This window comes from Chenopodium album, chromosome 21, assembly GCF_948465745.1.
Source record: "Chenopodium album chromosome 21, dcCheAlbu1.1, whole genome shotgun sequence".
In the NCBI taxonomy this organism is placed as follows: Eukaryota; Viridiplantae; Streptophyta; class Magnoliopsida; order Caryophyllales; family Amaranthaceae; genus Chenopodium; species Chenopodium album.
The window spans coordinates 30,544,742-30,571,927 of NC_137854.1; the positions used below are offsets into that span (position 1 = coordinate 30,544,742).

The 27,186-nt window shown below is 39.9% G+C and overlaps 1 pseudogene; it reads right to left on the reverse strand.

Moving 5' to 3' along the window:
- Positions 1-11,595: 11,595 nt before the first annotated feature.
- Positions 11,596-27,062, reverse strand: LOC145600622 (uncharacterized; annotated as a pseudogene).
- Positions 27,063-27,186: the final 124 nt, after the last annotated feature.

The following is a 27,186-nucleotide window of genomic DNA, read 5'->3' on the forward strand; positions in this document are numbered from 1 at the left end:
AGCATTGAAAGAATAAGTCTATTATTGATGAATTCACCATTGATGAATTGGTTTGTGCTTATTTTATTGATGATTTTGATTTGATGGGGTATTTTAGAATTGTGGGGAATCCATGATTGAGTGTTGAAGGTTTTGGGAGAAGATTATAAGGCTTTTTTGAGTGGAAAAATGGAGCAAACATTAGTACCTTCTGACTTTATGTCAGAAATTTAATTTTCCTTTTTTTTACTTTGGGTAACCTGTTGTAGAAGGTTAATTTTCAGTTGAGTACTCTATCTGCAACTTTTGAAACGTTAATACCTTCCCTGCAACTTTTGGCAAACTTTAGTACCTTCAATTGTATATAACTCTATAAACATTTAGAAACCTAACATGCATCACGTATGCATAAATCAAGTATATTAATTGTTAACATGAGTTTACACAACATGTCAATTGTCTTGAAAACTTAGGGCCTGTTCTCATACAATTATTTTCATCGGTTCAGTTTAGTTCAGCTCTAATAAGTTTAGTTCATTTCAGTACTATTCAGTTTAGTTCAACTCCTAATTTCCTTCTCTTATAAAATATTCATTTTAGTTTAGTTCAGTTCAGCTCTAATAAGTTCAGTCAATGAGAACAGGACCTTAGATGGTCTTTTTTTTTTTTTCTTTTTTTTTACACAAATTAGGATTTTTTCTCTAATGATAAATAAATTAAAGTATTCCCTCATTTCCTTATAATTAGTTATATTTGTACTTGTCAAAAAAAAAAGGTTGTATTTGTAGTTTTTCACGATTTCAAAGGAGAAAATAAAGTGGATATATAATGATTGTGTTTAGTATAATAATAAAGAAGAGAAAAAAAAAAGTCATAAGATTTAGTGGAAAAATGTGAATCACGACTAGAGGTGTCAAGGAACACATCCGACCCGACTCGATGAGAAACCGAATCGAAAAATATCCGATTTAGATTTGGATTCAAGTAAACATAATAATTTAACATGACTTAACTTTAAAATTTGATCCGACTCCACCCGACCTCATCAGACTCGATTCGATCATTCGAATTGACACATCTAATCACGACGGAAAAAAAGAGGGACTTTAGCCTATTGGTTACCATGTGATTCTGTCCATGTAATAAAGAGGGAAGAAGTACAAAAAAAAGGCGAAAAATATTACTGCATCTGTTTTACATTTTTTGCAAGTGCACGGACTACTAGGCAAAATTAGTTTGTAAGTGTAAAATAGAGAGAGAAAAATAAGAATGCATGTGATGATGTGAGAGATAGAGAGAAATGACAACCTAAAAGGAAAGAAAACATTAGCTACAAATAATGTGTAGCATCCATTTTTGATAAAATTTTGTATGGAAATAAAAAGTGGGATATATGTGGAATTAAAATGGTAAAATAAGAGCAAAAGGGCTAAAAATACAAGTATAGTAAAATCCTAAATATAACTAACTAAAGGTGACATCCTAAATAAAATTAACAAAAAGGAAATTTAGGAAGTAACTTATTTGAAAGAAATATAATGCCATAAACAAAAAATTCTTGCTTGCATCTCATTAATTAATTTACTAGTATTTGGACTTGGGCAATCACTGGGTCATGGCATGGGGATATGGGGTTGATTATCAAAATATGGTTTAACCATTTTCAAAAATTAAATTTATTATTCTTATTGTCATTCATTACATATTACAGAATAATATTTTGTATTCAAATTTTACCACTACTTATGACATAGCTTGGTAAAGTAGTTTTAGAATTAGTGGTTGTAAGTTCGAATGTTGTTGTTGGTAGCATCTATCTATTTATACTAATATATTAAAAGGCGTTTCTACATCCACATGTCACGTAAACCCGACTCAGGCCCTGTTCTTTTGAGCTTCTGGGCAGAGCAGAGCAGATTTCAGCAGAGCAGATTTCAGCAAATCAAATTGAAACAGAGCAGAGCTGAGTAAAGCAGAGCCGAGCAGAACAGAGCAGATTTCATTATTATTATTATTATTATTATTATTATTATTATTATTATTATTATTATTATTATTATTATTATTATTATTATTACTATTATTATTATTATTATTATTATTATTATTACTACTAATATTATTATTACTAATATTATTATTATTACTACTACTACTACTAATACTATAATAATAATAGTAATGATTTATTATTGTTATTAAATATTAATTATTATTATTATTATTATCATTATTATTATTATTATTATTATATTATTATTATTATTATTATTATTATTATTATCATTATTATTATTATTATTATTATTATTATTATTATTATTATTATTATTATTATTATTATTATTATTATTACAACTACTACTACTACTACTACTACTACTACTACTACTACTACTACTACTACTACTACTATTACTATTATTATAATCATTAAAATTTATTATTAAATATTAATTATATTATTATTATTATTATTTAATATTAATTGTATTATTATTATTATTATTTAATATTAATTATATTATTATTATTAATATTATTATTATTATTATTATTAAATATTAATTATATAATTATTATTTAATATTATTTATTATTATTAAATATTAATTATATATTATTATTATTAAATATTAATTATATAATTATTATTAAATATTAATAATTATTATTATTCAATATTAATTTTTAATAACATTATTATTATTAAATATTATTTATTATTATTAAATATTAATTATATATTATTATTATTATTAAATATTAATTATTATTATTATTAAATATTATTTATTTATTATTATTATTATTATTAAATATTAATTATTATTATCATTAAGTATTAATTATTTATTATTGTTATTAAATATAAATTATTACTATAATAATTCAATATTAAGTATTAATTTTAAGCAGAGCAGGGCAGGGCAGAGCAGATTGAAGCAGATTTGAGCAGAGTAGAGCAGATTTCAGCAGAGCAGAGCAGAGCAAAGCAGAGCAACTTTCAGCAGAGAAAAGCAGAGTAGAGCAGGTCTAAAGAACGGGGCCTCAGTATGCCATGTCACCCACTCAACTACTCATTACGCCATATGGCTCTCCTTTTCATTTGTTTTTCATTGCATGGCATACACTTGTAACAATTTTTTTTTAAAAAAATCTCCACAATATTTGAACACACAACCTCTAATTCTAAAACTATAAGTGTCTTACCACCAAACTACGTGATTTTTTATGCAATCTTTTGAATACAAAATATTAATATGTAGCAAATGACAATATGAACAACAAATTTAATTGCAATAAAATTAAATCATAAATTACAACATATTAAGAAAATAATTACAACGTATATTAAGATCAGTTCCATGTAATAGTTTAGGGCATCGCCGAGACCCCAAAACTAATACTCCGTACTACTTATCAAAATGTGTTCATAAAATTGTGTATGTGTCAAGTGTATCCCTTCTTACACTGGTATCACGCCACATCATCATTCAACAAACTGATCTGAAAAAAAAAACATGCAAAATGTAACTCCGTAAAAGTCAGTAGCACTAAAGGAGTAATTGGAATAGCAAATAGTATGAGCCTAAGTTAAAAAATATAATAATTAAAGAAAAACGAGTAAACGAATATGGTCGGATACGGGTATTTTAGTTAGACCTGTATCTAGATCCGTTTTTATAGCACAGGATCCAGAGCCGACCCGGATCCGTCGGGTCCAAAATTTTAAGATTCATATATGTGAAAACGGATATGGATCCACGGATCCGGGTCGGATACGGATCCATTGCCATCCCTAGCTTCAATCAGTTCAGTTCAGCTCAGTTTAGTAAATATGAATAGGTCCTTAGTGTAATATTTTTAGCATGTTTTTCTTCAAATGGTTTTTTTGTGAGCTGTAGACCTGTGGTCATATGGACTATGGAGTAATAGTATGTAAAATGTTGCAACTAAAAACTTAATAATATATAATTTTTCCTCTATCTTAAATTCTCTCAATAATTAATACCAACTATTTTTTTTCCCGCCATCGATTGATTTCCCTTGATTTTAGAAATTTTAATTTTTTTATACCTCTTGATAACATACGTCTGCTCTATTATCACTGTACTATTTAATATGAATCTCATTCAAATTCTATTATGTTTTTTATATGTACAATTCAAAAGCTAATAAACCTTAATGATAGTTGTAATTAAAGGACAACAAGATAGTAAATAAGAACAATTACAAATGAGTAAAAATTAACAGTATCTTGGTTATATACAATTTTTTTTTTCTTTTTAAATAATAATAATAATATTATATGAAGTGTAAAACATTAGAATTTTTTTATTAAAAAAAAAAAAACATTACATGTTTTTTGTTTAAAAAAACTGAATTAATTGATGAAATATAAATAAAGAAAAAAAGACATTAAATATATTAATGATAGTAAACATATTAATGAGGGTAAAAAAGTAAATACACATTTTGCACACAATTTGGTACACATTTTTGAGGGTATAATTGATAGCACACTATTTCTAAGAGTTATTTTCTACTTTTTATAAGGTAGGGATACATATATCTTAAATTCAGCAATAAGAAACAAGATAAATGAGATCAGAAAATATAGTCATATAAAACTTGTCATATGATCATCTATATTTAATACGAGTAATTATTTTGTAGTACTAACTTCTAAACTGTAACCATTATATTTATTTAGTGTATGAATATAGATGACATGACACATGTTAAGACTTAAGTGTCAGTACGGTTGAAGACTTGAAGCTACCTATTAAGACTTAAAGTGTTAGTTGAAAGTCTTTTTGGACTCAACTACCTAATTGTTTTTTTATTTTATTTTATTTTAGTTTATTTTTTTTTTTTTGGAAAAACTATTTAAAATATCTTCACACTAGGTTAAACTTGTAAATAAGTAAATCTAATATATAATTTAAGAGTGGTTTTTGCAACTTTTAACCACATCACTCCAAATCCCAATCTCTCAATTCTCATTCAATCTTTTATTTATTTATTTTTTTTTTATTTTTGCCTCTCTAAATAACTTCCACCTGTCATTAAAAAATAAAATAAATAAATTAACCCTCCTAAAAAAACTTCCACTATTATTTCTAAAAAACTACAAATGAAGTAATTTATTATATTACCCAATTTCTTTTTAAAAACACCAATATTACAATAAAAAACTTCCACTATTATTTCTAAAAAAAACTACAAATGAAGTAATTTATTATATTACCCAATTTCTTTTTAAAAACACCAATATTACAATAAGTGCACATTTTTTTCCAAAATTATGTGTGCTTTTTTTTTTTTTTTTTTTTTTTTTTTTTTTTTTTTTTTTTGCGTAATATTGCTACCATAAGTTCCATTATATCCTCTTTAAAAATTCTTGCAATTGTTTATTTTTATTTTTTAAAATCAGCTAACTACCTTATTATTAATTCAATAATCATCAAAACAAAAGATACATACATAATGTTTTTTATGTGACAATACTTTTTTTTTTTTTTTTTTTTGCGACAAGCAGACTGGAGTAACCGCTATAATATTGACGGAATAACCCTCTATAACACAAAACGCATAACCCTTATAACATTGGCGAGATAACAACAATAACACTGAACGGGTAACCCCTATAACATTGACAAGGAAACCCCAATAACACCGATAAAGTAACTTCTATAATAGCTAGCTACACGGCTTATCCAGCCACATAAAAGAATCAGTTACTATAGCACAAACAACTTCACGTATTTAAAATATATTTTGTTATTAGATCTTTTTAATGTCTTTCTATAAAAAATATATGTCGTGCATTTTGCACGGATACAATCTAGTATTATTGAATCACAAAGTTTCATATGTGGCTGGCCAGACCAGCCACAATATGAGGCCCAAACGCGTTTGAAGGCTGGCCCAAACCTTTAACGGAGTTCTGTTATAACAGACTCCGTTAAGACATTTAAATTTATTTTTTTCCTTTTTTTTGTCTCAATAATGCAATTAACCACCTTTTTGTCTTCCTTTCACTTCACTCCGACTTTCTGAACTTTGTCTCCTTCCATTTATTCTCTTTGAATTACTCTTTCTTCCTTAAATTTCTTTGTTTAATTTTCCTAAATCTTTCAAATTAACTTTTCTTCATTTTTCTCCATCAATCTACTTGACAAATCAATGGGAAAATTGAAAATTATTTACGGTAAGAGTACTCAACGATCTTCTTCGCACAATAATGGCGATGATTTAGGTAATTTCGATACTTTATTTTCGTTTTATATGAATTTCTCTTCTGTTTTCGATCTTTGTTTTTTTGTTAAAGGAACACGCGGAATGTGAGTAATTAATTAATTTAATTACTTGTTTTTATATTGCTAGTATCATGACACTAGGCGAAAAATAGGGTTGGCAAAGGGGGGGTTTGAACCGGTGGCCAGTGGGGGGGTGGCAAAAGCTAGCACAAAAGGCCACCGGTTCTAAACCGGTGGCAAATTAACTAATTGCCACCGGTTAACCGGTGGTATTAATTAATTTGGCCACCGGTTAACCGGTGGCAATTTACCTTTGGCGCCTTTTTTTTGGAGGGATGGCAGGTAATCATGATTAGGTTTATTATTATTTGATTTGAGTAATGTTATTATTGTTAAATTGCTTCTAAAATTAATGTTTATTCTATAGTTATTATGATCACGATATTACATGTTAAAGGGAATATGTAATTGAATACCACGCTTAATAAGATAATTTGGACAACCAGTTTAGGTTCCTTTTAAATCTTGTTGTTTAATCGAGTGATCACGAATAATTAGAATTATATGTTGCATTAATATTCAGCCAGTTTAGCATAATAATAGTTTGGAGCAGATTTAATCCTTGATTGCATGCCTTTGAAATTACAGGAATACTTTTCACTATAAGAATCGAGTAGAGGCCAATACGGGCGAATGTGACTCCATGACTCACTTCGTACCATCATCCCCGATCCTCCTTTCGTGCTTCTGAACCATATGGAGTTAGTAATCTCATGGATTATGAATGGGGTGTAACCTTCACGGGTCAATCGTTGTCGCCTATCGTTATCCCTTAATCATGGTTGCCTTTAATCATCTTTGAACGGTTTACAAGTTCCTTAAAAACTTGTTGGCGGCTCCCTACTTTGCTTTGTCCCTAATCGTTGTTCCTAATCGTATGTCAATTCCCACTTCCTATGAGTGACAAGCATATTCACTACATGCTTTTACGTAGGCGCACTTCGAATGACGCCTACAGCGATAATCACATTATTTAAATCAATTATTATCCTTTTGGAATATGCTCGGAATATCCTAATCAATCTTATCCAAAATTAACCACTTTAATTTAGGATAATTACCAATTTAATAACTTTAAATATGGATAATATCAAATATAATTCTCAATAGTGCTCTTAAGGTTTCTTGTATTCTCAATGGTAAACACCAAAAAAACATATTATCAATGGTAATCTATAATTTGTTAAAATAATTCAGTGGTAACATTAATTATATTAATCTACAATTATTAGCCTAACCATAGTTAACTAAAGACATAATGACTAAAATAACCCTATTAATTAAATATAAAAAATTGTGTAAAAAAAATTAAATAATTATAATTTAAAAAAAAAAACCAGCTACCGTACCCCAACCCCAACCCACTGCCAGCCCCCCTCACCTACTAACGGCGACTCAATCCCTCCCTTCCCCTTGCGCCAGCGGCCCTCTCTGTAACACCCCCAAATTACTCTCTAATATTAATATTAATAATCCAACTTAGGGAGTAACATGGGAGTTTTACCGCCACGTGATTACGTAAGGCTTAACAGAGTTTTTGCAGCGGAAATAGTACTTAACTTTCATTAATGATAATAATAGTAGTAATAATAGTTTGATACACTTTCAAAGTTACTACACCACTAATACTATGTTAACTAAGTTAAACTAGGTGATCACCGCCCATGATTCCCAATGCAGCACATAGTTCACGTTGTCCGATCGCCATCACCTATCTACTCATCAAAATGATAAGTAGGGCCAAGCCAAAACAAAACAAATACGTGTTAGCCAAAATGCTAAGTACATACAAATGCTAGTCATGTAAAATCAATTTAATTAATTAAACACGCTTTTGAAGAGATTTAACTTTAATAAATCATAATTTATCCAAACCAGTCATGAATAGAAATTCATGTGTAAAAACTTTTCAAAAGAACCAATTTCCGAAACAACCAACTTTCCAAAGATAATTCCGAATAGGATGGATCAATCCTCATTTTCGTAAATCATTTTACCACCTAAGTGTGCACACCCCCCAAGCTAGTAACTCCTTTACATAGTGCTATCAAGGGGAAAGACTAGGTCATACAAAGCCCATAGTCTTCAACTTACTCCGCGTAGTGGGAGTTAAAAATCCAAAGATCCAAGGAATAAATCCTGATAAATAAACTTTCCAATATCCCATACTCGGGATGATAAAACTTCCTTTTAAAACATCTTGAATATCAATACATGTTTATAATCAACAATATAAAACATTTAAACATTTGAGATTAAGCAATTAAAACATGTTTCACTAAAACATATTTCACAATTATTTAAACATGGTTCGAAATCACTTAACATGTAAATCACGTTGCATATAAAAGCCACTTTATAAAAGATCTAGCCACGTGTACGTACCTTGATCTTTGAACACAATTACGAAGCTCCTAATTCCGAACAAGAAATTCCTCCTATAACGATCCAATAATCCTAATCAAATATTTTTCAACCCATAGACACGACTTAAAATATCGACTTTACTAGTTGTGCATGAACAATTGATTAATTTAACCCCTTTTTAATTTAATAGTTACTTTTTATAAAGTAGTCTTTAATAATCCATCAAGGTTATAATGATAATAGTTGTAGTGGCTTTAATATGAGTAGTATATAGTAGTAGTAGAAGTAGTTGTTATACGTAGGTAGTAATAGTCATAATAACAACAACAACAACAACAACAACAACAACAACAACAATAATAATAATAGTAATAAAATATAGTAGCTACAATTTGACAGTAATGTACATAGTAGTAATTAGATAACGAAAATGATGACGAAAATGCTAAAAACGTGAGTTCTCATATATATCCAAGCATAAGTTTAATGTAGTACAAAATAACAAACAAAAAATAGGGAGGAAAGAATTTTACACTGAACAACGCAAACAAGGAAGGAAAAGCAACAGCAGCAACCGTACGCTGCGACGGCTCCGACTGTGGCTAGGCCGCGGAAAGAGAAGGGAAAGGAGGGGCTGCGGTGGTCGGCAGCCGAGGCACAGATGAGGGCAGCGATGGTGGTAGTGGTTTTGGAGGAAAGATTTGAGGCTAGTGAGGAAAGGTATGAAGAAGAACTTGAAGAAGGGAGTGGAGTGGAGTAACTAGCTTGATATGCATGGCTATTTATAGATAATTCTTGGCACTATTCCACCTTTCACCATTAATGAAAGAGGCAAGTGGGTGGTAGTTCCCCCCTTGCCGACATAGTTTCATTTTTTTTTATTATTATTATTATATATATATATTGAAGTAGATATTTTTGTGTAGTACTAGTGTACTACACATATAAATTGAACTCGTATATAAATAGCGAATTTTGTATTTTGCCGACTGAATTGGATACAAACTATTAATGGTTGAAAATCTGGTTTCGATACGACAAGTTTCAAATTGACTTGTATAATTAAAATCATCATCAAATATGGGTATAAAATTATCATATTATTATTTTCTATAAAATATATCGTAAAATCTATATTTAATAATTATTAAACGACTTAAAAATACGGGGTATTACAGTCTATCCCCCTTAAAAGAAGTTTCGACCTCGAAACTTGAGTAAAAAGTTGGTTAAATTTTCCAAGTTAATATAAATTGACTCATGAACAACTTATAATGACTCGAAATGACTCAACTAGCAACTCAAAATGACTCAAAACTAACCAAAAAGGGCAAAAGCGCGAAACTCTATCGTATTCTACCCCCCTTAAAAGGAGTTACGCCCCCGTAACTCGACTACTGACCTCAGAAAACAACTCTGGATACTTTTTCCTCAAATCTGCTTCGGCTTCCCAAGTGGCTTCCTCGGTTTTATGGTTTGACCATAGAACCTTGACTATCTTAACATCCTTGTTCCTAGTGCTTCTCACTTTATTATCCAAAATCTTCACAGGCCTTTCCTCATAAGTCAAGTTCTCGTCCATCTCGATAATTTCAGGCTGTAAAACATGGGAAACATCTGGTATGTATTTCCGAATTTGGCTCACATGGAACACATTGTGAACTCTTTCTAGCTCATTAGGCAATTCCAACTTGTATGCTACCTTTCCCACTCTTTGGGAGATCTCATAGGGTCCAATATATTTCGGGCTTAGCTTTCCTCTTTTCCCGAACCTTATCACTCCCTTCATCGGAGATATTTTCAATAAAACTTTCTCACCTACTTCGTATTCCTCATCCCTCCTTTTCAAATCCGCATAGCTCTTTTGACGATCTTGTGCGGCTTTAATTTTCTCTTGGATCATCTTTACTTGTTTCATTGTCTCCTCGATCATCTCTGGCCCGAGTGTAACTGTCTCACTTATATCGTTCCAACATATCGGGCTTCTACACTTCCGTCCATACAAAGCTTCAAATGGCGCCATCCCAATACTTGCATGATAACTGTTGTTGTAGGAAAATTCTATCAAGTCCAAATGATCTTCCCACGAACCCTGGTACTCCATAACACATGATCTCAACATATCCTCTAATGTCTGTATTGTTCTCTCTGTTTGACCATCGGTTGCGGGGTGGAATGCAGTGCTCATCAACAACTTAGTCCCCATAGCCTTCTGTAAACTCTGCCAGAAGTTGGATAAGAACCTTGAGTCTCTATCCGAGATGATGTCCTTCGATACACCATGGTATTTCACCACAAATTTCACATACGCTCTTCCCAATTGATCCATCGACCATATACTCCTCATGGGTATAAACGTTGCACATTTCGTTAATCGATCCACTATGACCCAAATTGTATCATTTCCCGCTCGAGTTTTGGGTAAGGCTCCCACGAAATCCATAGAGATCGAATCCCACTTCCAACTAGGTACCTCCAAGGATTGAACTGTTCCTTGGGGTCTCTTATGCTCGATTTTGACTTTTTGACAACTCAAACATCTAGCCACAAATTCTGCCACTTCCCTTTTCATATTCGGCCACCAGAACGTCTTTTTCATGTCCTTATACAACTTGTCCCCTCCGGGATGCATTGAATAAGGAGAACTATGAGCTTCCTCCATCAACTTTTGCTTAAGATCACTTCGATTCTGAGGAACACACCATCTCCCTTTAAACCTTATGCTTCCATCATCGGCTACTGAAAAGTCCAATACTTGCCCTTCTTCGATCTTTTCTTTAATCTTGCTCAACTTTTCATCTCCAGGCTGATTTTCTCGAATCTCATCATAGATTGACGGCTTGCTCATCAAGGCACTCAAAATCTTCTTAACTTCTCCTTGTTCCAATACCTCCAAATTCATCTTTTGGAATTCCACACACAATTAATCTGGTAAAATCATCGCATTAACTGTATGACTTGACTTCCTACTTAATGCATCAGCTACAACATTCGCTTTCCCTTCATGATACTGAATCTCCAAATCGTAATCCTTTATCAACTCCAACCATCACCGTTGTCTCATGTTCAACTCCTTTTGAGTGAATATGTATTTCAAACTATTGTGATCGGGGAAAATCCTACGTGTCACTCCGTACAAGTAGTGTCTCCAAATCTTCAATGCAAACACAATTGCGGCTAACTCCAAGTCATGGGTCGGGTAATTTACCTCATAGAGCTTCAACTGTCTCGAAGCATAAGCAATCACCTTTCGATTCTGCATCAACACACAACCTAATCCGAACTTTGACGCGTCACTATACACTTTATACCGCTAACTTCCATCAGGCAGGGCTAACACAGGTGCCGTAGTCAACTTCTCTTTCAAAGTCTGAAAAGCCTCCTCACACTCTGGTGTCCAGTCGTACTTACATTCTTTCCTCATCAAGCTCGTCATAGGCCTTGCAATTTTCGAAAAATCCTTAACAAATCTCCTATAATAACCTGCTAGCCCAAGAAAACTCCGAACATCTAACACACTCCTCGGGGTCGGCCATTCACTTACAGCCTTTGTCTTTGCTGGATCCATCGATACTCCCTGCTTAGAAATCACATGACCTAGGAAAGCTACCTCTTCCAACCAAAACTCACACTTTGAGAGTTTGGCGTACAATTGATGCTCTCTCAAGGTTGACAATACCACCCTCAAATGATCCTCATGTTCTTCCGGGTTCCTCGAGTACACCAAAATATCATCGATAAACACCACAACAAACTTATCCAAGTATGGCCTAAAAATTCGGTGCATTAAATCCATAAAAACCGCAGGTGCATTAGTTAACCCAAATGGCATTACAGTGAATTCATAGTGACCATAACGAGTCCTAAAAGCACTTTTTGCAATGTCCGATTCTGCTATCCTCAACTGGTGATATCCTGACCTCAAATCGATCTTCGAAAATATTCCCGCCCCTTTCAACTGGTCGAACAAATCATCAATCCTAGGCAGCGGGTACTTATTCTTGATCGTCACATTGTTCAACTCTCGGTAATCTATGCACAACCTCAAGCTTCCATCCTTCTTCTTCACGAACAAAACTGGTGCACCCCATGGTGATGAGCTAGGCCGGATATAGCCCTTCTCCAACAAGTCATCTAACTGAGTCTTCAACTCTTTCATCTCGACCGGGGCCATTCTGTATGGAGCCTTTGAAATAGGTCCAGTCCCTGGCACTAAGTCTATGGTAAATTCGACATCCCTTACCGGAGGCATCCCTGGAATCTCCTCAGGAAAGACATCGAGAAATTCATTTACTACTGGAATATTTTTCCCATTATCTCTATCTCCTTCTTCTATCCTTTGGACGCTACACAAATACAGTGGATATCCTTTTGCTACACACTTTTTAAGTTGCAAAGCAGATATAATCTTTAACCATGATCTCTTTCCCTCCCTTCGATAGGTTACCCTAACTTTGCCCGGGCCACACAACGTGACCTTTTGGGCTTCGCAATCAATTTGGGCCTTGTACTTGCCCAACCAGTCCATCCCCAAAATAACATCGAGATCTTGTAAGTCGAGCTCGATTAAGTCTGACGGAAATTCTACTTTTGAAATGACAAGAGGTACACCTTGATGCATCTTAGTGCAACCCACCACTTCCCCTGACGGGATAGCAATATCTAAGGAAACAGACACCGGACTCTCTAACTTGAGTCTATCTACTATACTTCTAGAAATAAAAGAGTGAGACGCCCCTGAATCAAACAAGATTTTAGTAGACATAGAACAAATAAAGAAATTGCCAATTACCACATCAGAAGCAGTTGCAGCCTCACGGCTGTTCATCACGAACACACGACCCTTGGGAGCGGCTCCACTGTTGTTGGTTGTTGGCTTAGGAATGAATCCATTGGGTTGAGTTGGTTTGGTTTGGTTCTTCTCATCTTGGGGTTTACCCGACTGCTCATCAGAGACCTTCTTGTAACACTCATACTCACGGTGACCTAGCTTTTGACAGTAGCGGCAAGTCACTAGGTTTCCCTCACAATCCCTTCCTGGGTGGTTCTTTGTACATCTTTTGCAAAAATAGGTTCTCTTGGGTTTGTCTCCATTTCCCCTGTTCTCATTCCCTCTTTCAAAATTCCCCCTGTTGTCCCTTTTTCCATTAAAATTCCCACTCGGGTTCCCCTCAACTCTAGGTTTCTTCTCACTCCCATTGAAAATCCCACTAGTCTTCCACTTTTCCTCAGAAAAGGTTCCCTCTAGCTCTCTCCCCTTGATCCCATAAAGGTGTGCTGCTCTCCCATAAACCTCATCTAAGGTTTCAAAGTCACTCCTCCTAATTTTCCTTGAAGGGTCAAAGTCAAACCTTGCTCAAACCTCTGTGCCTTAAGTGCTTCAGTTGGTACTACCTCAGGTGCAAATCTCATCAACTCAATGAACTTGCTATAATACTCATTAATTGTCATGTTCCCCATCCTAAGGTTCGTAAACTCCATACACTTTTGTTTCCTCAAGTAGGAAGGGTAAAACTTCTCTCTCAAAGCTTCCTTAAATTCAGCCCACCCAAAGTTAGGAATACTCAGTAAGTCATTTCTCCTTTGACTCCACCACAAATCGGCTTCCTCTCTAAGGTAATAAACAACATTATTGACTTTTAGCTCCTCGGGACAATTAATAGCATCAAAAAGTTTATCAAACTCTCTCACCCAATTTTCTAAGCTGGCTGGGTCTACTTTGCCAAGGTAAGTGGGTGGTTTGGCCGCAGCTACTCTCTTAAAAACTTCCCCAAAAGCATCAAGGTCATTATGGGCTTTTCCCTGGTTTGAGACAATACCGGCTATGTTTTCGGTTATTTTGGTTAGCCTTTTGATGACAGAGCTGACTTTGGACTTACTCCCTTTCTTAATTCGTTGCCTTAGAGACATGATCCTGAATAATGTGGTAATTAGACACATGAATTTACAAACAAATTATTCATCTATCAACAAAGAATCAATCATCGATGTGATAACTATACTGTTCACAAAATATCTTGAGTACTAAACGTTTCCTCAAATTAACTAGCAAGTCTAAATTGCCATTTTTAGAAGCAACTCTATGTAGTATCTCAAAATAAATCATCACAAGATTTATCATAATTTGCATACAATTATAACATACAAATCAACAAACACTTCACCATATAATTCATCACATAAGAGTGAAATTCACCTTCCAATCTATTTCCAACTTAGGAATAATTATCGAATAATAATTCATGAACCTTCACTAATATATCGTGGAATATAAAAATTCTCAAAAGACTATCAATCTTAATGCGATTCGAACCTTTATATTCTAAAACATAACTTGGACGTTCGCTTAGTCCATATGCACATAATTCACATAAAGTTCGAAATCACCTTTTGAATACGTTTCAAATTCTTTTAATTTCGAAAATATTATATATGGTTATAAGTTGAATACTTGATTTATAATGTGGATTAATTAAACCAACGAGATCCCAGGTAGGAGAGGTTAGGGTCGACGTTGCCCAGAGCCCAAATCCAGCCTTAGACAGAGCTCATTGTCAATCCAATAATCCCCATTATTAATCTTTCTTCGTATTAAATTAGAAAGTAGTTTTTATATAAATATATACTTAATATATACTTCCGGAAAACAAATGCGAAACTCTATCCAATATGCCCTTCTTAGGTTTACCCATCAGTTTTATATACCGATTTATATCTTTTTAAGACCCGAAAACTGATACCACCTTGTAACACCCCCAAATTACTCTCTAATATTAATATTAATAATCCAACTTAGGGAGTAACATGGGAGTTTTACCGCCACGTGATTACGTAAGGCTTAACAGAGTTTTTGCAGCGAAAATAGTACTTAACTTTCATTAATGATAATAATAGTAGTAATAATAGTTTGATACACTTTCAAAGTTACTACACCACTAATACTATGTTAACTAAGTTAAACTAGGTGATCACCGCCCATGATTCCCAATGCAGCACATAGTTCACGTTGTCCGATCGCCATCACCTATCTACTCATCAAAATGATAAGTAGGGCCAAGCCAAAACAAAACAAATACGTGTTAGCCAAAATGCTAAGTACATACAAATGCTAGTCATGTAAAATCAATTTAATTAATTAAACACGCTTTTGAAGAGATTTAACTTTAATAAATCATAATTTATCCAAACCAGTCATGAATAGAAATTCATGTGTAAAAACTTTTCAAAAGAACCAATTTCCGAAACAACCAACTTTCCAAAGATAATTCCGAATAGGATGGATCAATCCTCATTTTCGTAAATCATTTTGTTTCGGGGTTTTTTGAGTCCCTTGGGAGAGTTACAACACTAAGACTGGATGCTCGCTTGGATGCCTGTACCTGCAAAACAACGGAGCACCGAATGGTCGGTGGTCCGCCTCCGAAGCTTAAGTTAGTCTAAGTCCGAAGAATAAGGTGCGGAAAGTAAAGGGTTATCTGCTCGGATTCCGAGCTCGGGTGTACTGTTCTCTTGAGAGTGACAGTTCTGACAATGATTGGTGATCACTGAATATTCCTCGTAAAGAGTGTCAAAAAAAACGTAGCCATAAATGCGGAGGTCATCTCCTATTTATAGGCTTCTCGAAAAACGTGCACTCCCTAGGGTTTCGTGCCCTAGGGAATATTCACGCAGCTTTTGCTGACCTCGGGATTTGGGCCTGAAAGCCGCCAATCCCAGGTTATTTTATCTGCCTGCCACGTGTCGTTCCCTGAGAGGTCCAAGGTGGCGCCCCTTTCAGTGACACGTGGCGGACTCTGATTGGGCCAACTGGCCTAGGATTTTTACCCAAATCATTTGCCCCTCACAGGTGACACGCGCTTGCCACGTGTTACCTGTGACAGGTGTCGCAATCCGAGTGGTCGGATTTTGAAAAATTACTGTGGAGGGAAAACCCTAGGGTTTTAACCCTTCTATAAATAGAAAGTTTTCACCTCCGGATTTTTTACACCTTTGCGAATCTTTGGAGAATCTTGGACGTTTGACTTTTAAAGAATCTCAAAAATTCCCTAAGTGTTTCTTAGCATTCAAGCATCCGACACTCGGCCTGCTGTCCGACCGTTCCCAGCCAACCAAGCGTCTTCCTTCCTTCTTTCTTAAGGTAACGCCTGTTTCTTCTCTTACTTTTCATTTTTTCTTTGTTTTCGAAAAAATGGTTTCCCAATCGCAAGCGGCACAGTATAGGATAGTGATCAGCCGGTCACCGGGGACGGCTGAATCTAGAACTTGCAGTGCCGACTGCTTGGCCAGCGACTGTGCTTTGCGAACTTCTCCGAATCCGACTGGTTTCGCATCTGTGCAGGACACGATGGCCAAAACAAAAAGAACAGCAAGAAAACCAAACTCCGATGGATCTTTTTTCCCGTCGGATGGTTCTGTTATTTATTCAGACGGCTCAATGAGGGTGCCTCGAAGTGAGGTGTCGGAACACCCTGATAGCCCTTCTTATCTTCCTCCTACCCCCACCTACTACCATTCGTCCACTTCCAGTGGAACTCCTAGTGATAGGATACTGGAGGAGGCGGATGAAACTTATGCAGCCGGGCCTTCTGGACAGGCGCCGGAAGAGAGTCTAGGGGAGGACCCTGCAGGCACCAGCCGGCAGTCCCTTAGCTCTGATGACAGTTCTGATGGCGAGTCGGCCTCGTCATCTTCTTCAGATAATGCCTCCATTTCTTCTGGGGAGGCAAGAGCAAGAATAGATACTGCCAGGGAGTCCTTGGCAGTTGAGAAAGGGGATTCTTGGGCCGAGCCGAGCGCTTCTAGGCGTTCGGAGAAAGCCCCCTACTATCACCATGTTCCGCAGGGCAGGCGGAACTCCATGGCAAACAACCTTGCGAGTTTTAGGGGCAAGGTTGTGCTCGGCCATGGCTTCACTTTGTGCTTCCCAAATAAGGACGACACTATTACTTGGCCGAGCATGGCCAGCTACCAAGACCGAGCATTCGGTTGTTATGAGGCGGCCTTTCAGGCTGGCTTGCGCTTCCCTCTCCATCCGGCTGTGGAGAGAATTTTGGATGGATACCAGCTGGGTATCTGGCAACTCGTACCCAACTCCTGGATAAACATTCTGGGGTACGTTGCCGCCTGTGAGATGCTGCAGGTGGAGGCGAGTTTTGAAGCCTTCGCCCATATGCATTACCTCAGCAGGGCGCCTGCTAGAGGTGGCGAGGGCTGGTTCACCTTGACCACCTGCAAGGGGTATATGATGGCTGTCGGCAAGGAAAACAAATGGAAAGACTGGAGAAGTAAGTTCTACATAGTCAAAACTGCCGACAGCCGCCTGAACTTCAAATACAACAGGTGGAATAAAGATCCGCCCCTCCTAGCAGGCAGGAGTGCATTGTCAAGCCTTCCTAGACGAGCAAGGGAGGAGATCATGGACGCGGGTTTGTTTACCGTGTCTGTGAGGACGAATGATGAGGGGGACAAAGAAGTCACCCCTCAGAGCTATCTCCCCTTGTACAAGTGGTTTGAGGAAGGGACCTTCTTGGCCGCTTGTGGGCTAAGTACTGAGATGCCGAGAGGTAGTCGGCCGTCTGTTTTAATATGCCTTTAATATTTTGCTTGTCTTCATTTGTTTGAAATGTAGCTAACACTTGAGTCTTTTTTGCAGACAAAGCAATGGAGAAACTCTCGGCCTCCAGGAAGCCGGCTGTATCTGCTGCCAGATACAGATCAAACGTCCTTAACAGGACGGATGCCACTACGAAGGTGGAAGAGCAGCAACCAGCCGGTACCCCCGGGGTAAAGCTCCTTACTTAGCTTTCCTTTGATTGACAGTGTTTGCCGAATGTTACTGACTTTGTTTGTTTCTTTTTCAATAGGGTACCTCCTCCAAATCTCCGTCCAAACCGTCCGACCCCAAACTCCAGAAGACCAGGGCTGGCGATGTGAGTGCATCCGGCAGGGGTGGCCGGAAGCACGTGGCTCACAAGCCAAAGAGGCCCTCAGACGCCCCTGCCAATGAGGCGAGGATTTTGGGGAAAGAGCCCCCCCCATCTTCCAGTGCGAAGGGGTTTTTGGGGGAAAGGCGCCCCCCTTCATCCGACCCCAAGAGGTCCTTGGGGAAAAGGACCACCCCCTCCTCCAGTCAGGCGAGGTTTCTGGGGGAAGAGGAGGCGGACGAGGAAGATGGTAAGGACCATTCGTCCTATTTCCTTTCTTCAAGCTTCTATACTTTGCATATTTTTCTAACTTTTTCTTGTTCCAGTCCCCATACAGAGGCCGACTGTAGTTCAAATGGCCAAGACCATGCTGAGGGCGATTGATCCGGATGACAAAACTTCCGTCAGAGGAGTCGGCACCCTAGACCTTGATGGTATTCTAGGGAACCTCTGTGAGGTATATTTTAACTTTGTGCCAACATTCGGCCTTCTTCCCTTTTTTTTTTTTTTTTTTTTTGTCCGTCTGGTTATTGACCATCCGGCTTCTTTCTGCAGGCCATGCTGCGCATCCAGGGACTCAGCCGTCCCCTTAAGGAGAAGACCAAAGAGGTAAAAGCTGCTAAGGCTCAGGCCGAGTCCGCCTTGGATAGGGCTCAATTTGACATTGCTCAAAATGAATTATTGCCGCTTGATATGATGTATTCACAGTCGGAGGCCAACCTGCAGGTGAAGAAGGACCTGGACTCGGCCCGCCTGCAGATTTCCAACCTCAAGAAGGAGGTCAAGGCCCTTAAGGACGAGCTCGAACCCCTTCAGGATGCCAAGGATGAGGCCGAGAGGGCCCAAAGAAGGGTGGGCCGCCTGGAGCAGAAACTCAGCAACCAGGAGCATCAGCTGCAGAAGAAGTTTGAATCCCGGGCCGAGGAAGAAAGAGCTGAACTGGTCAAGCAGATGATCAGGGATAATGAGGCCATCATGCGGGATACTTGGGCGGCTGTTCAGCCAGACTCGGACTTCCAAGTTTGGAAGTCTAAGTTTGACGAGATCAGCAAGGCTTATGACGCCCGCCTTCTTGAGGAGATGGAAGAAGCCTCCAAGGCTGATGCTGAGGCCGAGAGCTCTGGGTCCGACTCTTCTGAGGGGTCGTCCTCTGGGGACGAGGAGGAGGAGAATCAGGCGGAGGAGCAGGAGAAAAATGATGAAGAGCAGCCGAAGGGTCCCAGTCCGGCTGCCAATGAAGATGCTCTCCCCTGATAACTTAAGCTTTTTATGTCTTTTTCTGCGGCCGAATGGCCAAATGTTTGTACTTACGGCCTGTGTGCCGTGTATTTCCTGTATCTTTACCGGCCGAGGGGCCGGGTAATTTGACAATTTCTCTGGCTTTGCCAGATAACAATTCTCAACCAATCGTCTGGTGGCGATTGGCTTATTTTAATTGAAATCATTCGGCCATTTGGCTGAAGTTTTTCATATTTTGTTTAAAAAAATTTTTGCATGTTTTTTGGCTAAGTATTATAACCTGTATACCATGCGAATGTCCTTGCCCCTGAACGGATGTCGAGTGGTTTCGGTTTTATGAGATTGATTGACTTGGAAATTATGGATACTTAGAAGAGTATTCGTGGTTTCTAGGTCAATCAATCACTATGGTGATTGCCCCAAACCACTCGGCAGACGTCCATCCAGACTTTGGCAAATATAAGTGTTCATTCGGCTATTAGCCGTAAAGAACTCATATTTTTAACTTAGCTATTTTGCTAAGGAATGACCTCCGCCTGTTCTGCCCTTTGGGCAAAAACAGGCGCATCCGGCCATTTGGCCTCCTTGAGACTAAAGTGCTAAGTCTGGAACTTAGCCAAGTTTCCTTCAAAATAATTTGTCCGCCTGCTTTGCCCCAAAGGTAGGGATCAGGCGTCATCCGGCTAAAAGCCTCGATTAAGCGTTAAGTAGGTAACTTAGCATATTTTTAACAAATTATTCCGCCTGTTTTGCCCCTGAGGTAAAACAAGCGCATCCGGCTTTATGCCTCGGTTAGCCTCTACTTGTGAAACAGTGACCATTTCTGAACTGTACTAGAACAGTTAGAAAAATTCCTGGCCTTTTAGATTTCACTTTCGATTAAAACAAACGACTGCGAGTGCCGTCTTAGCATTCGGTTGGGCCGTTTGTAGATTCGTAGAGCAATGTGCCACCCAAATGGGAGATGCTTCTCCTCGACGAATTCACCCGAATGGGCGTCGCCGGTTTATCTGACTCATGTTGGAGCAGACGGTCGTACTCATGTTGGAGCAGACTGTGACCATTCGGTCTCGTTTTATTTATCTGGCCTTAGGCCTCGTATTTGATTAAGTACATGTTGGCATAAACTTAGTAAAATTTCGTAGGAACAACTGTTTGTAACAGCCGGTTCCTTCACAGAGACTGTGAGGTGTCTGCTTTTGGGACAGACGTCCTCATATGGGCCGTCTGTAACTGGTACAGTCGGTCCTAAAAAATTAAAGATAGCAAAACATATGGAAGCATATTCTCATTAGAAAAAATTTTTGAAGTGACAAAATTGAAGCATTTTCATTCGTACTTAGAAATAGTACTTTTTCAAGTTGTCTACATTCCAAGTTCTAGGAAGCCGCCTGCCGTCTGGTTCTTCCAGGCGGTAGGTGCCATCCCTTACTTCCTCATAAATTCGATAGGGGCCTTCCCAGTTTGGGGTGAGCTTACCCTGCTCATTCGCCCTACCGACTGCTTCCATTTTCCGTAGTACAAAGTCTCCCACTTTAAGGGGTCGCTTGTGTACTCTTTTGTTGTAAGCCCGAGTCATTCTCAGACGTTATATCTCATGGCGCAAGGCAGCATTGCCTCTGCGCTCTGGAAGTGAGTCCAATGCTAGGCGCATGGCCTCCCAATTCGCCTCCTCATCATACAACATGATTCGAAGGGTCGGCTCGTAGTGTTCAATGGGCAAGACAGCTTCTGCACCATACACCATAAGGAATGGGGTCTCTCCAGTTGCCCCTTTTGCAGTCGTTCTGATGGACCAAAGGACGTGTGGAAGTTCATCCGCCCAAAGGCCACCAGCCCGTTCAATTTTCTTCTTAATCCCGTCTGAGATTAACTTGTTAAAAGCCTCGACCTGGCCGTTTGCTTGAGGCCGGCCGACTGATGCGAAAAAACTAGAGATTCCTTGATCTCCCAGCCAAGTCTTGAGTTGAGGCGTTTCAAATTGAGGACCATTGTCAAAAACCATAGACATGGGTACCCCGAAACGAGTGATTATGTTTCTCCAGACAAAGGAGATAACATCTTTGGTCTTAATGTTTTTGACCGCCTCTGCCTCTACCCACTTAGTAAAGTAATCCACAGCCACCAGTATATAGCGCTTGCCGCCTGGTGCGGCTGTATATGGCCCCAAAATATCCATGCCCCACTTTGCAAAGGGTATTGGGCTGTGGATGGCCGTCAGGTCTGTAGCCGGACGATGAATAAGTCTGCCAAATTTCTGACATTTATCACATTTTCTCACTAATTCCATGGCATCCGACTCCAGAGTTGGCCAGAAATAAAGCCGCCTGGCCTTGGCAGCGAGAGATCTGCCTCCTATGTGAAAGGCGCAAAATCCCGCATGTAATTCCTCAAGGACTTCCTTACCCTTTTCTGGGGTAACACACTTCAATAGAGGTTTTAAAAACCCAGCCCTGAAGAGTTCCCCATGTCGCAGCTCAAAGTTAGCTGCTCGTTTTTTCAGAACAGCCGCTTCTTGTGGTGAGTCAGGGAGCGTGCCGTCGGTAAGGTAAGTCCGGATGTTGTCCATCCAAGTTGAGCTTCGGTCTAAAACTCCAATAGGCTCTTCTTCAGAGATACTTCTCTTGTCCATAACTTCCCAGAAGACTGACCGAGGCGTTTCGCATGAGGCGGATGACGCCAGCTTGGACAAAGCATCCGCCTGGTTGTTGGAGGATCTGGGCACTTGACTTAGTGAAAATTCTTCAAGTGTCCCAATTTCAGCCTTGACCGCCTGCAGATATTTTATCATGGCCGGATGAGTGGCCTCGTACGTTCCATTAACTTGGAGTACGACCAATTGTGAGTCTGAGCAGGCGTCAATTTTCTTTGCCCCTGCTGCCTTGCAGTACCGAATGCCAGCAAGCAGGGCTTCATATTCGGCCTCGTTGTTAGAGACCTGGAACTTGAACCGTAGTGCATATTCAAATTTGTCCCCCTCAGGAGACTGACAGATAATCCCTGCACCACAGCCGTTCGTAGTAGAGCTTCCATCTACATACACCTTCCAAACCTGACTAGTATCATCCGGAACAACCGGCCTTGTCATTTCCACAATAAAGTCGGCGAATGCTTGCCCCTTTATTGCTTTCCTAGGTTCGTAAGTGATTTCCAGTCCCTGCATCTCAATCGCCCATTTGAACATTCGTCCAGAAGACTCCAAAGTTGTCAAAGGCCTTTTAATCGGCTGGTCAGTGTAGACCACTACCGAATGTGCCAAGAAGTAAGGTTTCAACTTCTTAATGGCCATGTAGAGGGCGAGCCCAAATTTTTCAACCATGGGGTACCGAAGCTCGGCGTTCCTGAGAACGTGACTGATGAAATAGACTGGAAGCTGCGTGCCGTCTCTTTCAGCTAAGAGAACAGCGCTGAGGGCATGATCGGAGACGGCCAGATACATGTAGAGCGTCTCTTTGGGCAAAGGGCTGACTAGCCTCGGCAAAGAGTGCAAGTGGATTTTTAACCTTTGGAAGGCCGCCTCTGCATCATCCCCCCACTCGAAATTAGTCTTCTTCCTGATTGCTTGGAAAAAATAGAGACACTTATCGCCTGACCGACTGAGGAATCTCCCCAGGGCCGCCAGACAACCTGTAAGCTTCTGGACCTCTTTTACAGTTCGGGGCGACTGCATGTCAATAACCGCCTGTATTTTCTCAGGGTTGGCCTCTATTCCCCGTTGATCAATCAGGAATCCGAGAAACTTCCCAGACTCAACACCAAAGACACACTTTTTTGGATTTAGCATGACCTTGTGCCGCCTGAGTGTGGCGAATGTTTCTCGGAGATCAGCAAGGTGATCCGCTTGTTGTTTTGATTTGACTATCATGTCATCAATATATGCCTCTACATTCCTTCCGATCTGATTAATGAAGACTGTGTTTATCATTCGTTGGAAAGTAGCAGGCGCATTCTTCAAACCAAACGGCATCACCGTATAACAGAATAACCCCTGATCAGTGACGAATGCCGTCTTTTCTTGATCTTTCTTCCACAGGGGAATCTGGTGGAAACCCGAATAGGCGTCCATAAAACTCATCAAGGCATGGCCGGCTGTGGAATCAACCAGGCTGTCGATTTTAGGCAATGGATAACTGTCCTTCGGACATGCCTTGTTCAGATCGGTGTAGTCAACACACATCCGCCAAGTTCCATTCGGCTTTTTTACTAATACAACATTAGCCACCCAGTCGGGAAAATTACATGGCCGAATGAACTTGGCGTCCAGCAGCTTTCTAACTTCAGCTGCTGCCGCCTGACTTCTTTCTTCGCCGTGATTTCTTTTCTTTTGCCGAATGGGCTTCTTTTTAGGATCAACGGCGAGCTTGTGAACAGCGAGATCTGGGCTTATTCCAGGCATCTCTTCCACTTCAAAGGCAAAGATGTCTTTGAATTCTTTCAGAAGCTGGTGCAGGCTGTCACCCAGCTTAGCAAACGCAACCGTCCCCACCTTAACAGTCCGCTCTGGACGAGTGTCGTCCAAAGGGATATCAATGTGCTCACCAGTCGGCTGGGGACGGAGGTCATCTGACCGTTCCCCGGTCAGTGATTGCTATTTTTTCTCTTTCTTGACCACCACCGGCTGATCAATTCTTCTCTTTTTATCAGGTGGTGGGGCCGCTTGGTCTTCCTTGTCTTCATCAAGGTTGACTGATTGTTTACCGTGGACGGATGCTGCGGCCGCGGGTTTGACATCCGAGAGATAACACTCCCGAGCTGTCTTTTGGTCCCCGTTGAGGGAGCCGACTGTGCCATCATCCCTCTCGTACTTAACAAGCATGAGGGCAGGGATGATGACGGCCTTACACTCGTTAAGAGTGGGTCGACCAAAAATGAGGTTGTAGGCAGTAAGCTCTTCAACCACGAGGAAACGGATGGTCATATGCCGACCGTTTCCTTTTTGCCCCAGCCGGATGGGTAAATCTATCCGTCCGACTGGGTGTACAAGTCCTCCTCCAAACCCTACAAGGGTGTGAGAGACCTCCATCATGCTGTCCGGCTTGTACTTGAGGTTTGACAAGCATTTGAGGCTGATGAGGTCAGAGGAACTGCCTGTGTCAATCAAGATTCGACCAACCAGTTGGTTGGCCACTTTGCATTCAATGACAACAGGGTCATCATGCGGCCGTCGGACTTTGCCTCTGTCCTTCTCGGTGATGATGACTTCAGGGAAGGCGGATATGCTTGCCGCCTCTCCTTCTTCAACAGAATGGATCATCTTTTTCAGATGATCCTTGGTGCCCCGAATGGTCGGACCACCCCCGGCGAAGCCGCCTGCTATAGTGTATACCGGATCTTCATCAGTGTCGGTACTAACAGTCGGCTGGGGAGTCTTCTTTTTGGATTGCCCCGGATTCGCCTTTGAAGTCACTTTGGACTTCACATAGGACTTTAGCTGTCCTTTGTCGGCCAGACGGTCAAGCTCTCTTTTGAGGCTGAAACAGTCGTTGGTGTCATGGCCGATGTCTTCATGGAAGTGACAATGCTTGTTTTTGTTCCGATTGTCAACGGAACCTCTCATCGGTGCCGGCTTCTCTAGAGTTAGCCGGTCTTTTATCTCCATCAAAATGGAGCAACAGTCCTTGTGGAACTCGTACCTTGGGACGTACGGCTTCCACTCTTTCTTCTTCTTCTGGGCCGGCTGATCAGAGTTATCAACGACCCATACTTGTTTCTTCTTTTTGTTCTCTTCCGACTTGGGGGCCGGCTGAGCAGGCCGACCCTCCTTCTGACGGTCGGATCTCTTAGAGTCCGACTGTCGGTTAGAGGAACAAAGTTCGGTCGCCTGTATGTAGGCTTTCGCCTCTCGCAGTGCCCCCTGCAAGGTGAAAATTTGCTTTCGGACAAGTTCATACTTAAACGTAGAACCGTCCTTTAGACCTTTGAAAAAGTCTGTGAAGGCAACCTCGTCAGATAGTCCATGGATCTGGATTCGGACCAGATTGAACCGCCTGACGTAGGAGCGCAAGCCTTCTCTATCTCCCTGCTGCACATTGCCAAGATCAAGGCTTGTCTTCTTGGCAGGGTTATTCATAGAGAAGTTAGAGGCGAACAAGAACGCAAGCGTCTTGAAGCTGTTGATGCAACCAGCCGGCAAGTTGCCAAACCACTGCTGGGCTATACCCTTCAGTGTGGCTGGAAAGCAGCGACACCATGCGGCATCGTCCAACCCCTGTAAGTACATGAGGTGGGTGTATGCTAGCAGGTGGTCTTCTGGGTTGGTGGTCCCGTCATAGGTTCCTACCAACACATTCTTAACCTTGGCCGGCTGTTCGGCGTCGGTTATTTCCTTAGAGAAAGCAGAGGGTTGATCTCCAAGGTACTGCAGTCTAAGCTGCCAATCCATGGGCTGATAGCCGCATGCCGCCTGTCCTGCAAGGTAGGCAGGCTGAATGTAAGGTTGAGCGGGCGCCTGGTATAAAGGTTGTGCCATATACTGAGCCTGCTGGATGACATGAGGTCCAACCTGAACCCTTGGGCTGCTTATTGGAGTCTCATGTGCTGATTGTGAATACCTCAACGAGGTATGCTGGAAGCTGTCATGATAGGTCGACGTTGAGGCCGACTCTGACAACTCATTTCTTTTCTGCTCGATGTAATGTCGAGCATCTGAGAATGTTTTCTTATTACCATCCGGCTGGACATGCCGAATAGCCTTCCTCGTACCCGTTTCTGGAAAACGGAGTCTAGAGAGATCAAACTGAGGTCGGGCTGGCTCCTTGGGGTGAGGAGTCGGCTGTCGGTCCCTGACCGATTTGCTTTTGCCCATATGGGCTGACTTTTTGGCCGACTGCTCCTTAGCAGATGTAGCCGACTTCTTGTTGGTGAGCTGTTTGATTTCACCACGGAGAGTGCTCACAAGTTTCATGAGCTCCTCTCTAGTTACTGGGTCTGACCCCTCCGCTTGGGTTGAGTCAGACGGCTTTTTTGAATGGCCGGCTGGTTTGTCCGGAGCATTCGGATAGTGAGGGCGCTCCTGCCTTTCCTTGCTGCGGATGCGCCTGGAGATGAGAGATCCATCTCTGGCAGTATAGGTTTCGATGTCACCATCGTCACCCGAATCGTGATCCGTCTGGACCAATACTTCATCCAAGGACCGATTGGTCTCTGGTTGTTGATTAGTCTCCAGTGGCCGATTGGTTCCTGGAGGCTGGTTAGTAACATAAAATGGTACAGTTTCCAAAGAGACCATCTTAGAGGTACTCTCCCCACAGACGGCGCCAAATGTTTCGGGGTTTTTTGAGTCCCTTGGGAGAGTTACAACACTAAGACTGGATGCTCGCTTGGATGCCTGTACCTGCAAAACAACGGAGCAC